Source organism: Papio anubis, chromosome 5 (assembly GCF_008728515.1).
Source record: "Papio anubis isolate 15944 chromosome 5, Panubis1.0, whole genome shotgun sequence".
In the NCBI taxonomy this organism is placed as follows: Eukaryota; Metazoa; Chordata; class Mammalia; order Primates; family Cercopithecidae; genus Papio; species Papio anubis.
This window is the reverse complement of record NC_044980.1, coordinates 74,054,337-74,072,205: the sequence shown is the minus strand read 5'-3', so window position 1 is coordinate 74,072,205 and position 17,869 is coordinate 74,054,337. Positions and strand designations below refer to the sequence as shown.

At 40.6% G+C, this 17,869-nt stretch overlaps 1 protein-coding gene and 1 long non-coding RNA gene across 8 annotated transcripts in view; one reads left to right on the top strand and one right to left on the bottom strand.

Moving 5' to 3' along the window:
- RASGRF2 (Ras protein specific guanine nucleotide releasing factor 2) overlaps positions 1 to 17,869 on the bottom strand; it is a 265,347-nt gene that overhangs the window by 74,653 nt on the left and 172,825 nt on the right. The window lies entirely within an intron of this gene.
- LOC103885214 overlaps positions 1 to 17,869 on the top strand; it is a 69,123-nt gene that overhangs the window by 17,370 nt on the left and 33,884 nt on the right. For 3 of the 4 annotated variants that reach the window (XR_004183967.1, XR_004183965.1, XR_001903516.3), the window contains one exon: positions 11,417 to 11,514. The exons of the other annotated variant lie outside the window; for it this stretch is intronic. This is a non-coding gene — a long non-coding RNA (uncharacterized LOC103885214). The remainder of the gene's footprint in view (positions 1 to 11,416; positions 11,515 to 17,869) is intronic. 4 annotated transcript variants of the gene reach the window in all.

Here is a 17,869-nt window from a genome sequence, read left to right as displayed (position 1 = left end):
AGACTTGTTTTATGGCTTAATGTATGGTGTATCTTGAAGATATTTTCATGTCTTCCTTAAATAATGTATATTCTGGCCAGGTGCTGTAATTTACACTTATAATCTCAGCACTTTGGAAGGCCAAGGCAGGAGGATCACTTGAGACCAAGAGTTTGAGACCAGCCTGGGCAACATAGTGAGACCCTGTCTCTACAAAAAATAAAAAAAGAATTAGCCAGTCCAATAGTCCTAGCTACTTAGGAGGCTGATCACTTGAGCCCAGGAGTTCAGGATTACAGTGAGCTATGATCACACCACTGCACTCTAGCCTGGATGACAGAGAGAGACTCTGTCTAAAAAAAACCAAATGTATACACTTTCATTGGATGGAGTATTCTATATATGTCTATTAGGTCAAGTTGGTTGATAGTGTTGTTCAAGCTCTTTTATATCCTTTTCATTTTTTTTTGTATAGTTATTTCATCAATTGTTTAGAGTGGGATATTAAAGTTAGCAATTATTATTGTTGAAATGTCTATTTGTCCTTTCAATTCCATCAGTTTTTGCTTCATGTATTTAGGGCTCTGTTGTTAGATGCATATATTTATAATTATTAATATTCCTGAAGAATTGCCTGCGTTTTCATTATAAAACACCCCTCTTTGCTGTTTTTTGGTCTTACAGTCTATTTTATCAGTAGAGCCACTCCAGTCGCTCATGAATATTTTTTACGTGGAATATCTTTTTCCATTCCTTTACTTTCAATTTATTTGTGTCTTTTAATTGAAAATGTGTTTAATATATGGCATATGGTTAGATCTTTCTTTTTTATATGGTTTGACAATATTTACCTTTTGATTTGCATTTTCCATTAATTCATATTTAATGGAATTTGATATAGTTGTATTTATATCTACCAATTTTCTATTTGCTTTCTATTCATCCCATATTAGTTTTCTGTTGCTGCTATAACAAATTACTATGAATTTAGGGGTTTAAAACAACATACATTTATTATCCTTTAGTTCCAGGGGTCAAAAGTTTGACGCAGATCTCACTGGGCTAAAAGCAAGGTGCTAGCAAGGTTGCATTCCTTTCAGGATACCCTAAGAGAGAATCCATTTTCTTGCCTTTTCCAGCTTCTAGAGGGTGCCCTCAATCCTTGGCTCATGGCATCCTCCAAAGCCAGCTATGGCCACTCAAGTCTTTCTCACATTGCATTATCTAACACTGACTCTTCTGCCTCCCACTTCCACTTTTAGAGATCCTTGTGAATATATTGGACCTACCCGAATAATCCAGAGTAATCTTCCTATCTGACGGTCTGCTGATTTGCAACCTTAGTTTCAACTGCAACCTTAATTTCCTTTGCCATGTAAAGTAACATACACGGATTACACTATTTAGGATATAGACATACTGGGGGTGCATTACAATGCTGGTATCTTTACCTATCATGATGTCTAGCACCTTGTTTCTTTGTTTGTCCTTTATGCCTTCTTTAGTGTTAAATAAATATTTCATAACGCACCATTTTAATTCTAATTCCTTTGTTGATTTTTTTATTTCCATGCCCCACCCAGAATCACAACTTCTGGCTAGTTGCAATGTTGATGTTCCCTGCTGTTTACCACTGAGACTGCTAATGTTTCTGACAACACTCAACAGAGCATGAGGTTTTCCCACATTTTACTCTGCTCCAAATCAAAGTCAGTGCCCCTTGACAACAAAGCTGATGGTTTTCATAGTTTGCCCATTCCAAAGGAGATGGGGTGGGGAGACAAGAGCAGTCTCAGGCTAAAATGCCATAGACACCCACTGTTCTTACCTAGCTAGGTTCAGTACTTTTTCCTGAATAACAGCTTTTCTATTTTGGTATGCCTGTGCTTGATTTCAGGAGTTCATAAATGGTTGGTTTTGATAATTTTGTACAATTTTATCATTGTTTTAGGGAAGGAAATTTGCTGAATTCCTCACTCTACCATTCTCATATTATTTTTAAGCACATAAAATGTTGGCAAATAATACATCATAGCATTTTCATCTAGGATAAAGTCACCCTGTTTCTGAATCTGATGGCTTTGTGGTGGGAAGGGAGTAATACGTTGCCTAAAAACCTACAGATGTTGAAGGAAGAAGGGATAGCTTAAATCTGCATATTCTTCTTTCTTCTTAGATGGGTTAAACCATACTTTGGTAAGAACAATATTTAAATCATTGGTGACAACTTCAAATTATTAGCAATAATTGTCCAAAGGCTGAGTTTAGTACCCATAATATTTATTTCAATTCGAACAAAAGTATCTCGGCCTGGTGCAGTGGCTCACGCCTGTAATCTTAGCATTTTGGGAGGCCGAGGCAGGCAGATCACTTGAGGTCAGGAGTTCAAGCCCAGCCTGGCCAACATGATGAATCCCCATCTCTACCAAAAATACAAAAACTAACTAGGCATGGTGGCGCGTGCCTATAGTCCCAGCTACTCTGGAGGCTGAGACAGGAGAATCACTTGAACCTGGCAGGTGGAGGTTGCAGTGAGCGGAGATCATGCCACTGCACTCCAGCCTGGGTGACAGAGTGGGACTTCATCTCAAATAAACAAAAAAAAATCTCTCCCTTCCATAGATTTAACATTAGTTCTTAAGATCCTTCTGACTATGGAAAAACCCAGTACTGCAACATAAATGAACAAAGCATTATAATCATTGTGCATAAAAAGTAATCAAGACTAAAAACATACGTTAGCTGAACTGAACCACATTGGGGACTATTCTGAAACATATACATGATCATAGCACCAATACAGCTGAGTGCAGTCCTGGATATGGTCCAAGATGGTTCCTGTGAAAATCACCCCAGGAATGTCAGTCCCAGCAGCTGGACCATGTTATACTAGCAAGGCTGGAGCAGTGTCAGAGAAGTCTCAAAGAACTCTTAAGTAAGAAAATACCAGAAGTGACCATAGTCAGTGAAATAAAGCATCAGGGAATTATTCAGGCATCTTGGAGGTACTTTCCTTGATCCTAACCTTCCTGCCTTTCCACTATTGGAATTTTCTATCCAATAAAACTGTCTCTTTCTGGCACAAGTCAGCCAGGCAGTAGAAGAATGTCAATGGGCAAGAAGCAGCCATAAATAAGTCCTAGACACCAAGAAATGAGGCTTGATCCATTTGCCATCCTGCACCTCATCCTATGAATATGTTGTCACATAGCACTTTTCCACTGTGATGATCACTGTGCTGAAAAAAAAAAAAGTTAATTCTCAAAACACCATCACTCCTTCCTTGGTGTTGAAGAAACTGATATCCAAAAGAACTTGTAAATGACTTAACCTAGCTAGATAAGAACAGTGGGTGTCTATGGCATCTATAGCCCTTGAGCCACTGAAACATACAGCCAGCACTCAAATGCCAATGCCATCCCAGATGACCTTGTCTTTGATGTTGGCAACAATTTGCACAAGATACAGTCACTGAGATGTGTGACACTTTCAAGATAGAAGGTTGCATATGTAAGTTTTATTATTAAGATACCAGTGTCAAGTCGGGCGTGGTGGCTCAGACCTGTAATCCCAGCACGTTAGGAGGCCAAGGCAGGTGGATCGCTTGAGGTCAGGAGTTTGAGACCAGCCTGGCCAACATGGTGAAACCTCATCTCTATTAAAAATACAAAAATTAGCCAGGTGTGGTGGCACACACCTGTAAACCCAGCTACTCGGGAGGCTGCAGCAGGAGAATCGCTTGAACCAGGAGGAGGAGGTTGCAGTGAGCCAAGATCACACCACTGCACTCCAGCCTGGGTGACAGAGGAAGACTCCATCTAAAAAAAAAAAGATACCAGTTTTCCTGTGGACCAAAAACCCAATCTCCTTTGAACTCTATCCTGAATGGACCCCAGACAGTATCTTCTTACTTGCAGTACAGCCAGGAATCTACCTCAAGACCTTTTCAAAATGATGTGAGGCACAAAGAAACACGCTCAAGGGATGCCTCTCCAGAGGCCAGAGGGCTGGACACTCTTATCTTCGAAGTACATCTAGTCCCCTCTCTTGGGTTCTTCACAGTTAGATATCTTGCGACACCTAATACTTAGCTAATTGTAAACAGAGATCATTATCATATTATTAACCTAGCCTTTCACAAATAGCTGTGATAACTCAAACAGTTTATATGATATATTAAACTTTAATAAAATATATATAGCCCATCAAAACTGTCTACACTGACATTTCTCAGACTTCTTCCCCTTCCTGAACAGTCCCAGTGCAGGTCATAAGCATCTCCTCACATTACTACTGCAAAACCTATTGGCAAGCCTCTTGGCTCTTCTCTTTCCAATGATCTGTCATTCTACACAGCATCATCTGTGGTGAACACCATTATATAGCACAGATTCATTCTGGGTCTCTTGAGTGTGCCCAGAAATTACACCCCTTTTATTGAATTATCATGGGATGCCACACAATTAATATATGTTTTTTTAATTTAAACTTTTTAATTTAAACTTTTGCAGTTATTTTACTAATTCCTGCCTGGAAATCAGTCTGGGGAGTCATGTGCGTGTGTGTGTGTGTATGTGTGTGTGTGTGTTCACATGCACATACATGCATGCACATAAGTAAGTCAGGAAGAAATCCAAAGAATAAATGGATGATGGGGGGATGCATCTATTTCACTTCAACACTCTGGTCTGCCTTGATGATAGGGGCTGGAGAAACAATGGTGAACACACTGTCCTTGCTCTCAAGAAGCTTATAAATCAAGTGAAGGAAACAGCCAATAATAACAGCAGAAAATATTCATTGAACACTTAGGTGGTTCCAAATGCTGAGCTAAGAACTGCACAAGGTTCACCTCATTTAATCCTCACGAGAGCTCTGTGAGTTGGGTGCAATCATTCTTCTCATTTTAAAGATGAGAAAACGAGACTTAGAGAGGATGCCCCAGGTCACACAGCTAGATAAACGGCAGAACTCAGGTGCAGGTGTATTTGCTATCAGAATTCACTCTCTTGACCACTCTTTAATTCTGACCCCTGGGAGAGCCCTTCTTACGTGCCCTCATGGCCATTCTCCCTAAGGCCCTTATGGCCCGTGTTCCCTAAAAACTTCTTTTCCCGCTGCCAAATCACCAGACACCAGCAATCAGAGTCCATTCATTGTCCTTGGGGATAGGCACACAGCCCCTTGTTTCCCTCCTAAAGGAATAAGAACAGAAGCTCAAATCCTCAGGTCTAGATTGTGAACCTGCAAGGGCATGGGGCTTCTTAACTGTAGTCTCCATCCACCCCACAGAGCTCAGAGTGAAGTTTCTCATAGATCCCAAGCAAAAGGCTTTCTATCGTAGACAGTCTGGGTGTTTTCAAAAATCAAGACGGGAAGCCCACTAAAGATGGCAGGGCAATGCTAGAAACCATTGAATTACATACTTTAAATGGGTGAACTGGGTAGTATGTGAACTATGTCTGCATAAAACTGTTTAGGAAGAACAATATGACAGGGCAGCCAATCTTTGAGAATGAGAGGCTTTTCTCCCTAAGTCTCCATCAGAAGATGGTGAGACTCATGGAGGGTGGATTTTTAAATGACAAAGAAAATAAATCAAATCTAGTTGGTGAGTTCAGGCGTTTCTTCTACTTGCTGTGATGGTTTTGTTATACGTTTAACTGAAGCAATGTTTATGAGAACAAAGAAATAGGTTCATATCTCTAAATATGTCTTCTACGTGTATCAATCTGTATCTGAATTTGCCCTGAGTCCTATTGGAAAATTAAACCAAAGCTATGAACTGCACAAAGGAAACCGGGGATAAATGGCAGTCCTCAAAACTTTCTTATATATAGGAAGTGGCTGAATCTGAGAAGCTGGTCAGTAGTTAAAATGACTGAGTGAGAGCTGCATAACAGTTAATTCTTCAGCTGTCCCTTGAAATATCAGAGGGAGATGGCTGTGAAATACCACTAAACAAATGAGTCTGGTCTAAAGCACCTAGACTAGGAGTCCAGTTTGTGATTTATAACTGCCCTTGAGTAAGGAAGTCTCTGTCCCTCACTGTGCCTGTTCCTTTATCTGTCAGAAGAGGAAGATGGTATCTGCCTTCCCACTTCACAGGCTTGTCGTAATGAACACATAGGTCTGTGTAAATCCATAACGCTAGCATAGAAAAAAGAGAACGAGAACATTACTTGCAGGTCATTAACACCCAGTGAGGAAGGTAAGGAAGGCAAGGCAGGAGACTCTAACCTCTGCTGAGGCCGTATGCATTTAGTGCCTGCCTCTAAAGGGGATTATGGCTTGTGTTATACACATCTACAGGAATTAAGAGAACTGACTTTGCAGAGGAAATCTCTGGCAGTGTAACATTATTTGCCAGATGAAGGCTTATCCAGATTAAGATGCTCTACTGTTTTTAATTAATTTCAACTTGTGTGCAGGATCTCAAAAATAAGCAAGAACAAAGCAAAATCTGTAGAGAGGAGGAGGATTATAGGCAGGTAACATCTGCGCTATTACCATTCAAATGCTAGACATAATTAAACGTGTAGCCTCAGAGCCTTTACAGCTGATGATCCAGTAATATCTGAAAAAGGAGACAGTTGGTCCCCCATGGCTGTTTGTTACATTTATTTTAAAACACACACACACATAAAAGCACATTACAGCACTATTATTTTACTCAATTTCAGTTAGGCTAGTTGGGGTTTTCTGTAGGTTTATGACTCTTGATTTTCAAAACCAGTGAAATATAATTTGCCCCAATATGTCTCTCATCACTTCTCATTATGATGCATGTGCAGAAATCTTGGAAATATTAATTTAGTCCAGTATGACAGATGCTGCCTCCACCTAATCTAATATACCAGCTAAATTCCTCAGACTGTTACATACACCAAGAAATGCATACCCATAAAGGATAACTTGTAGATCCAGAGGAAGAAAGTGTTTCAAAGTTAAAAAAAAAAAATCTGCTGCCAGAAAAAGCTGACTAATTGGAAGAGCCTGTGAAATAATTTGAAACTATATTAACCTATTATTTCAGGGTCATGCACTGAAGCCTTGTTATTTTGGTAATGTGACATTTTCTCTTGGTTTTCAAATCCAGAGTTTAACAACATTGGTTGATAATTATACTGATTATTATATAGCATGCTGGAGTTTATATCTTGATCATTTAACATTTACTCTATGCCTGTTCATCTAACCTTTTCAACTAGATGACCAGCTCTTAAAGAGTAGAAGCAATGCCTTCTACTCTTGTACTTCTCCTCAATGTATTTCATTTTTATCCTTCCACAGTACCTGATATGGTACTGCGTGTGCACAGAAAGACCTATATAACTAATTGAAGATTTTAAAACATCAAGTAAGCTTGTACATAATTTAGTCTACAGAGTGGGAAAGAACAACACTTTTAATTTGGGTGGAGGCTTCTGAAATGATACCCACCTTTCTGATGAACAATCAGATTTACACCTTGGGTTTAAACATTCTAAGCAGCTGACATTTCCGGGAGCCTTTCCAACAGAGCAGGGTAGCGAGGTCAGTGGTGGCTAGACACCCCACCCTCTCCCGCACCCCCCGCAATGTTTTAGAATTCCCACTACTCTATGGATTCTTTTCTAAAATCATTGGCCCGGGTTCTAGTCACAACAATTTAAGAGCCAAGTTTTTGGTCCCAGAATCACGAAATAAGTATATAGTGAATACAAACCACCTGTTTTCCTACCAATGAGGAATTTACTAGTTTCTTTCCAGCTTTGTCTTAGACTTCTAACTACCTTATAATTCCAAGAGACCAGTGTGTCTGTACGGGACCTCAAACTGGGCCAGTCTAACTCCCTGGGCAACGGAGATACTAGGGTACATACAATGTGTCACATAGGCCAGCTTCAATTTCATCCTCAAATGATAATTACAATTTAAAATTCAGCATTACAGACAGACAATAGCTACACAGGGGAGGCTCCTCTCAGTTTGCAGAATAGAGTGGAACCATTAAGTTCCTTCCTATTGCTAAGCAACAGTTGTGTTAAAATCAAACTGCTCCAGGCTCTCAAACAGCAGAAACAAATGAATCTATTCAATTCAGAGCACTTCAGGTGATGAGAGAAGAGAAAGCCTGTTTGGGAACCTTGAAATACAAGGCAGATTTCAAATATACTCCCTCAATTTCAAAATATTTGGTTGAGGATAAGCCCAGGGTGCTCTGTTCCACAGGGAAAGCCCAGAAATGCTTCACTTTCAAAAATGAAAACATGCTCCTTAAGTTTAATGTGATTACAAATAATTTGGTCAAAGTTTACTGGCTACTGTGATACCACCTGTATGAGTTATCTATTACTACATAACAAATCACCCTAAAATTTGAGACTTAAAACAACAAACATTTATTATCTCACAGTTTCTTTAGGACAAGAATTCAGAGGCTTAGCTGGGTGGCTCGGGCTCAGGGTACCTCATGAGGCTGGAGTCCAGGTGTCCACCAGGCCTGCAGTCATCTGAAGGCCATGCTGGAGGTACAGGGTCTGCTTCTGAGCTCACTCACATGGCTGTTGGCAGAAGACATAGTTCCTAGTTTTTTCCCTTGTGCGACTCTCCTCATGACGTGGTAGCTGGTTCTCCCCACAGCAAGCGATCCAGTAGAGAGACTGACCAAGATGAAAGGCACTAAGCTTTTGATGACCTAGGTGCCAAGTCATACACGATCACTTCTGCTTCATTTTATTTGTTAGAAGTGAGTTACTAAGTCCAGCCCACACTAAAGAGAAGGGAAATTTAGCACCAATTCCTGAAGGGAGAAGTAGGAAAGAATTTGTGGTATATTTTTAAAACCACCAGACCATGCAAGAGAAAGGTTCATGTCCTTCCTAAACAAAGTGGCAGCACTACAAGGTTAAATACAAGGTTCCAGCTATGCCTTATATGTATAAGGCAGAGGCTAGGCCGGTGACAGGTTAGACTGTGGGCCCTTTCTTCACTTATTTTTTTTATTTTTCATTTTTTGAGACGGAGTTTCACTCTTGTTGCCCAGGCTGGAGTGCAATGGCATGATCTAGGCTCACCGCAACCTCCACCTCCCAGGTTCAAGCGATTCTCCTAAGTAGCTGGGATTACAGGCGTGTGCCACCACGCCTGGCTAATTTTGTCTTTTTAGTAGAGATGGGGTTTCTCCTTGTTAGTCAAGCTGGTCTGGAACTCCTGACCTCAGGTGATCCTCCTGCCTCAGCCTCCCAAAGTGATGGGATTACAGGTGTGAGCCACCGTGCCCAGCATTCTTCACTTATTTTTTAAACATCAAGTGTGCATTGGACCAAGGCAATAAAGTACTGATGAAATTCAAGCCGAGTAGGGTGGTGGTTAGAAGAGCTAGATGACAGGATTCAAATCTGCTACTTACTCCCTATGTAACGTAAGTGACCTTAGGTGATTTACTTAACTCTCTGTATCCTCTACTGGAACCTGAGTATAGTAATATTAACTACTTCACACATAAGTTAACATATGTAAAACTTGGACCATTGCTCAGTATACTGTATGCCTATTGAAGTGTGTAACTCTAAATTACTGTTGTTATTGCTATGTTGATAATAAATGCAACCACTCAATTTATATACAGAAATGCCCATCTGGGCAGCACAGGAGAAGGGTTTGCAAGATGTAGGTGAAGCTTTGGGAACTTTGCCTCTATAAAAATGACCCATAACTGCTATGAATTCACAATCAATTAAAAAGGCTAACTACATGTTATCAAGTTATCGCCTTGGTCTTCCCAGCACTTATAAAGCCACAGGCTATAACTGCCAGTAAGGGCACAACCTGTACTAATCACATCTGATGCATAAATAAGGAACACACACAGGACCTGTAGTCTAAAGGGATATTTTCCTGGCAGATGAAAAGCCCCTTCCTCCCTTAAAAGGTTTGGTTTACTTATGCTGACTTCCACCACCAACCATATAAAAGCAGTATGTTTCCACAGATTACTTTGACTACCACATTTAATCTTTGACATAACAGTTTGAAAAACTTTATAACTAAAAGCTTGTCACATCCTTTTAATGTATGAGGCTGATGAAATTTTACATAATCACAACATTATCATTGGTTATTTCTCCCAAAAAAGTTCATTAAGAAATTCTACTTTTCACTGTATATTTTTGAGGCTGTCTACTATTTCTAACTTTCCTGCATAATAATTTTCAGCTTTGTATAATACTGACATGACCACCACTGTTTATTTGCCCTATTGCCTTTATTATAAAGATTCAAATAACCAAAAAGTCCAGGAATCCAGAATTTTTTTAGTCTTTTTTTTTTTTCTGAGACATTCTCGCTCTGTCACCCAGGCTGGAATACAGTGGCACTATCTCAGCTCACTGCAACCTCTACCTCCCGGGTTCAAGCAATTCTCCCGCGTCAGCCTCCCGAGTAGCTAAGATTACAGGCATGCGCCACCACGTCTGGCTAATTTTTGTATCTTCAGTAGAGATGGGGTTTCACCATGTTGGCCAGGCTGGTCTCAAACTCCTGACCTCGTGATCTGCCCGCCTCAGCCTCCCAAAGTGCTGGGATTATAGGCATGCACCACCGTGTCTGCCCTTTTTAGTCTTATATGATGATAATTTTTGTTTTATGGTTACTCTGAATCATCATTAGATAGTGAGAGTCTTTCTGACTCATCAGAGATTATTTTCAGCGTTCCTGCATTGTTAAAAGTATTTCACTGTATGTTATTCTTTAAAAAAAAATTTTGTATTTTCTTCAGGCCATGTGTGTTGGCTCACACCTGTAATCCCACCACTTTGGGAGGTCAAAGTGGGTGGATCACCTGAGGTTGAGTTCAAGACCAGCCTGGCCAACATGGTGTAACCCCATCTCTACTAAAAATACAAAATTAGCCAGGTGTGGTGGCATGTACCTGTAATCCCAGCTACTCGGGAAGCTGAGTCAGGAGAATTGCCTGACTCAGGAGGCAGAGGCTGCAGTGAGTAGAGACTGCACCACTGCACTCTAGCCTGTGCTACAGTGAGACTCCGTCTCAAAAAAATAAAAATAAAAACTAAAAATTTGTATTTTCTTCAAGGAATCCGAAGTCCTATGTTTAGATAGTTTTTGTCTTTCTAATTGGTCTATCCCGGGCTAAAATATTTTCATCTTTAAAATGAAGGAATACTACGAATATATTTTTCACCACAGAAAACTTCTACAGAACCAAGATATAATCCTAGAAATGCATTGGAGGCCACATCCTGAGAGCAATTTACTACAGGACCCAGTTGGACGCATTGAGACTGCTGGACTCCTGACAAGACTGCAAGAGGCAGGGCCAGTTTCTTGGTGTACAGCTTGTGTCATGCACAGCCCACGCTTAGAAGGTCTCAGGCTTGGTTAGATGCCCTGCAGTCACTGTCTTGAAATTCTTCATAATTTTTTTCAACAGGGACACTTGCATTTTCACTTCACACTGGGCCTGCAAAGCACATAGCCCGTCCTGGCAAGAGGATGTATCGCCATGAAATAGGGGCAGAATTCCAACAGGTGAGAACCTAGCAAGGTAAAACGATAGCATGATACAGAAAAAGAGGAGATGAATAAGGAAAAAGGCAAGGGTGGGCAACACCAAAATGAAAAGATGGTGAGGGCCCCATATGAGAAACACTGCATGCAGCCAACATTTTGACCTCAGACTTCTGAATGTCGTTGCTAAAACAGGTTACACAGGCAGCCTGCTTCCCATCATCCCCTGACTAACCAGAAGATAGAGAATTGCATTCAGAAAGTGAGCATAGTTCTTTTTAGGGCTGGCAGATAGCAGAACAGTGATGTTTTTAGCCTTCTGTCTGTTTTCGTGCCATTCACATGTGCAGCACATTGCCATCAGTAACATCTCTCTTCTGGACTGCTTGCCTCTGGGAGGCCACTCAGAATCCCTAGGGGCACAGGTATATTTTGAGGAAGGCCCTGGCTGTTCTTATTCTACCCCATCCACACACCATTGGAAATCAATGCAGTAAAACATCTACATGATATTAAGCTTCTGATTTTGAAACAGAAAATTGATTTGGAATTCCTGCCTGAAATTTACATTTTAGCTTGTAATCTAGTCCCTGGGAAAAGCCCAGATTCTGTGCCTTTCGTATAAGTTTATCCGTGCCGTTAAGCTATTTAAACAGTGCTGAGTGTTCTCACAAATCCTGAGAGACTGTAGACAGCAGGGTATATATGTGACATCAACTTAATTCACAGTAATCAATATCTCACTGCAAATGTAATCCAATTCTCAATACAGAAATATGTGCCTCCTCTAACCAGATCATATCATTGTACTAAGGCCCTGATTTCTGCAATGCTGTGAATGAAATTACAGATCCTTCAGTGCTAACTGCTGGTCAACTAAGAACCCATCCACAGACTACTAATTTCCCCCACGCTCATCTCCAGTCTGGAGTCCTCAAACTGCTGTATCTGTCACTTAGGGGAATGCTAGGTGGATACAGAGGTGGGAAAAAGATGGAAAGAAATGGATATGCCGCAGAGAAAGGCAGAAGCAAGAGCTAGTAACAAAGTGAAGGATTTCAAGCTTCTGAAGTTAATATGGATTAGAGGCTATATCAGGGCAAAGAAAGCAGCAGTTTAGTAGTGGATAGCTCTGAGTCTCATTCTTAGTAACTGTGAGAACCTGGGCAAGACCCATCACCACTCCAGATGCCACACTTGCTTCGGAATCTATAACATGAGATGAAGAAAGATGGTCCCCACTGTGCCCCTTCCATAGTGAGGGGATGACCTAGTGAGGGAGGCTCAGACCTTTGAGATAAGATTACCCTCTGAAAGCGAATGTGGTCAAGCAGAGTGCACCAGAAGAGATCAACTTTCTGTAAAATCGCCCAGTAAGAGGAATAGAAGATACAAGGGGGTGGCGCCGAAGAGATTCAGGAGTTTACTGCTAATATTTAGGAGTGTCTCTGGAAATCTTAGCTGTATCAACCTACAACTCCAGCTGTAAGTGATTACAGTAAATCTGAGGTCACACACTGGTGGCTCACAGCCAAATGTGGCCCATGGAAGTATTATGTTTGGCCTGGACAGTATTTTTAAAGAGTGTGAATTCACTTCCAACATTTCAAAACAGAAAATTTCACATAAATATCAAGATTTCTGGCTGAAAAAAAAAAAAAAAAACGCAGAGAAAACACATCTGACAGTCCTTGTCCTGCAGCCCCTCATGGCAACAGTCTGCAGGGGCTGGGCAGTGGCTGTGTCCTTCAAACACGGCAGCACCTCTCCATCCCTACTTAGGTTACTCGCCTGGCCCTGACATGGATGAAACAGTAATGGAATCAAGCAGCAATTAAGCCATGTGAGGCACAATCAACTACATTGTACCTTCGCTGAGAAGAGACAGTAATAGAAGAGAGCAGTCTGCAGGGAGCCGGGGAAGGGAAAATGCAAAGAAAGGGAACTTGGCAGTGCAGCACCATCAGGGAAGAAGGTGGACAGGCCAGCTGGAACAGGATTTGGGTCCGCTTGGAAAGCACGGCAAGGATATCTCTGTGATCTAGCTTGCTGTGTGGCATGTTTCCAGGAAGAGAATGCAAAGCCCACCTGCCATGAGCATTCTAGCTGCTTTGCAGGCTCAGGGGTATACTCACACCAGTGAAAACCACAGCTTTGCAGTTTCACAATTCTAATTCCAAGCACAATGTGCGTGAGTATGAGTGTGTGCATGTGTGTGTGGGTTTAAAAATAGGACTTGGGACCACTGTTAAAGTACTGGTCTTTAGTGAAATAATGTTTAAATATTTTTAATATATTTTGGAAAAAACAATAGGAAATGTGTCACAAACTAGGCTACCTTCCAGTAGGAAAAAACAAAAAGGTGTTCTGAATCTTTTGAAGAGTGGCGTGAAAGAACAACTGAATGAAAAAAGTATCCCTGGATGCTTTTATTTAGAAATTACCCAGTGATTCTGAACAAGACCTATTAAGGTACAGCTAATCTAGTTTCAAAGTCAGGTTCCAGCCAGGCACAGTGGCTAACACTTGTAATCCCAGCATTTTGGGAGGCCGAGGCAGGAGGATCACTTAAAGACGGGAGTTGGACACCAGCCTGGGCAACGTGGAGAGACCTCATCTCTACATTAGCCAGATGTAGTGGTGCATAACTATAGTACCAGCCACTCAAGAGGCTTAGGTGGAAGGATCACCTGAGTCCAGGAGTTCAAGGCTGCAGTGAGCCATGATTGTGTCACTGTACTCCACGACAGCCTGGGTGACAGAGCAGGACTCTATCTCTCAAAAAATAAAAAAAGTCTGAATTCCAATGGGATGTGTACAGAAAGAGCTTTGTGGGATTATTTTGATAGGTGCCTTTTGTGAGCTGATTGTATGTTTACATCATTATATTTATTACTGTAAAACATGAGCACCAACTATATCATCAGCAGTGTATAGTTCCCATGCTTGACAAGGACTTGAAAGAAGGGCTTGCAATTCAAAACATAGGCTGTCTAGTCAGTGCAATAAAGCAAGAAAGAACAGACTGGCCAATATGGTGAAACCCTGTCTTTACTAAAAACACAGAAAGTGAGCCAGGTGTGGTGGCAGGTGCCTATAATCCCAGCTATCTGGGAGACTGAGGCAGGCTAATCACTTGAACCCGGCAGGCAGAGGTTGCAGTGAGCTGAAATCCCATCACTGTACTCCAGCCTGGACACGACAGAGCGAGACTCCGTTTTAAAAAGAAGAAAGAAAAGAAAAGAAAAGAAGAGAAAAGAAAGAAAATGAAAGGCATATAGATAGGAAATGAAGAAATAAAACTATCTTTATTCACAGAAGAAAAGATTCTATATGTAGAGAATCCTAAAGAATCTTCGAAAACAAACCTAGTAGAACTAATAAATGAATTTAGCAAAGTTGTAGAAAACAAGACAATCTAGAAAAAATCAATTGTATTTCTAAATATTAGCAACAAACTTATCTAAAAATAAAAGGAAACAATTCTATTCACAATAACACCAAAAAGAGTCAAATACTTAAGAATAAGTGCAACAAAACAAACGCAAGATTTGTATGCTAAAAAATATAAAATATCGCTGACAGAAGTGAGAGAAGATCTCAGTAAATGAAGGGACATTCCTAGTTAATGGATTGAAAGTTTGAGTATTGTTACGATGTGCATTTCTCCCCAATTTGACCTACAAAATTGAGATCACAATAAAGATCCCACCAAATTGAGAATCTGAGTTTTAGCTCTGACACACAAAGAACTTAGAAGTTATCACATCCATCCATAACACAAGAAGAATGAAATAGCCTGAAAATCAACAGCTTTTCTTGGACATACCAGAAAATTGAGGTTTCAAGGGAAATGGTCATCACAAACTCTGGAAAGAAAACCAAGCACATCCAGAGAGACACAGATCTGCCTACCTGGAGCAGAAGTCGCTGGAGCCATGACCTGGTAGCGGTACTTGAATGGTTGTATTGATGAACTGCTGGAGGTTGAGTGTGGACCAGCATGACAGTGAGATGCTCTTGAGAACCACATTCTTAGGAGGGCGGCCACACATTTGGGGACTTTACTTCCAGGAATCACACCAAGTCCTCCCAGTAAACACTGGAGAAAGATCTCTTCATGGCTCTTGCAGGGAGAGGGGAAGAGTAACACTGGAAACATGCCCAGGGCCTTCTCCACAATGAAGGTCAGCTCTTCAGGGAAAAAGGCTTTGCCTAAGCCTTATCCCACTTGGAAAAAGACATTGTTCCCATTCCAGTCCCCTCTTGCCTTCTTCCTAGCTATGGGGAAAATAATATAGTCTACAGGGGTCAGGGATTCAAGGAAAGAAATTGGGAATGTGGCAGCCAGGGAAGTAGGGGGCAGTGGGAAAAGAAGCTCTATCACTGGAGAAACATTTGTAAGGGTCACAGCTTTGAGGTACCAATCCATTAAAACAGTAAAGTTTCATTGGAAGATATAGAAGACTCTCCCTCCCCACCATCACCCCACCCTAACAGAGACTCAGTGAGATAACAGATTACAGCAGAAAGAGCTTGAAAACATAGATTCTTTCTGAGAAGGAGTACTTAGGGAAGCCCCAATTCATGAGGGAAAACAAAAAGGGCATTGAAGGAATTTGAAGCCTTTGGTTCCTAAGCAAACATCAAGCACAACCCAAATTCTAGCCAGATAACATATATCTTCACACTTAAAGACCTATCTATCTCAGTCTCTATTATCTGATATAACCTGTCTGGGTCTCAACAAAAACTACAAGGCATGCCAAAAGGCAAGAAGAAACAGTCTAAGAGACTTTAGTAATTTATCCAGGCTGCCATAATAAAACACCACAGAAATGGTGGCCTAAATAAATGTATTTTCTCATAGTTGTGGTGACTAGAAGTCCAGATCTCGGAGTGAGCGTGTTTGGTTTCTTCTGAGCCTCTCTCTTTGGCTTGTAGGTGGCTGTCTTCTTCCTGTGTCTTCACATGGTCACGCCTTAGTCTATGTGTATGTCCCAGTAGCCTCCTTATAGGGTTCACCCATATGACCTAATTTAACCTTAATGACCTCTTTAAAGACCCTATCTTCAACTACAGTCATATTCTAGGGTAATGGTAAATATACATTTAGTGGGGACAGAGTGCAGCCCATAACAGATACAAAGCAAGCATCAGAATCAGACTTAGATATGACAAAGACCTTGGAATTATTAGACAGTCAATTTAAAATAACTATGATTTCAGATGCTCTTCAACTTATGACTGAGTTACATCCCAATAAACCCATCTTAAATGAAAAGTAGTGTAAGTCAAAAATGCATTTAATATATCTAAGCTACCAAACATGATAGCTTAGCCTAGCCTACCTTAAATGTGCTCAGAACAGTAGTCTACAGTTGGGCAAAATCATCTAACACAAAGCCCATTTTACAATAAAATGTAGAATATCTCATATAATTTGTTGAATACTATACTGAAGGTGAAAAACAGAATGGTTGTATGCATACTTAAAGCACAGTTTCTAATGAAAGTGCATCACTTTCACACCATCATAAAGTCAAAAAGTTGTAAGTTGAGCCATCATAAGTAGGGAAATATCTATAATATGTTAAGGGTTCTAATGGAAAAAGTAGACAATATGCAAGTTCAGATGGATAATGTAAAGAGGTAAATAGAAACTAAGACTCAAAGGAAAATGCTAGACATAAAAAACACAGACACGGAAATGAAGAATGCCTTTATCTGATTCATCGGTAGACTCAACATAGCTGAGGGAAGAACAGTGACCTTGAAGAGAGGCCAATGAAAATTTCCAAACTGAAGCACAAAGAGAAAAAGGAAAGGGGGTAAAAACCAAACAGAAGAGCACATACAAGAACTGTGGGACAATTTCAAAGGGTATAACAAACAAGTAATTGGAGTACTGAAGAACTGAGTCAAAGAAATATTTGCATTAATAATGGCAAGAACTTTCCAAAATTAATAACAGACATGAAACCCAGATCCAGGAAGCTCAGAGAACACCAAGCAGAATAAATACCAAGATAACCACATCAAGGCGTATCGTATTCAAACTGCAGCAAACCAAAGATAAAGAGAAGTTCTTGAAATAAACACTTACCAACAGAGGAACAAGGACAAGAATGACAACATCACATCAGAAACCAGGCAAGCAAGAAGAGAGTGGAGTGAAATATTTAAAGTGTTGAAAGAAAAAAACCACCAAGCTAGAGTTCTATGTTCAGTGAAATTATGCTTTAAAAGTGAAGGAGAAATAAAGACTTTCTCAGGCAAATAAAAACTGGAGGAATTCATTGCTGGCAGACCTGTCCTGCCAGAAATGTTAAAAGAAGTTCTTCAGGCAGAGGAAAATGATATAGGTCAGAAACTT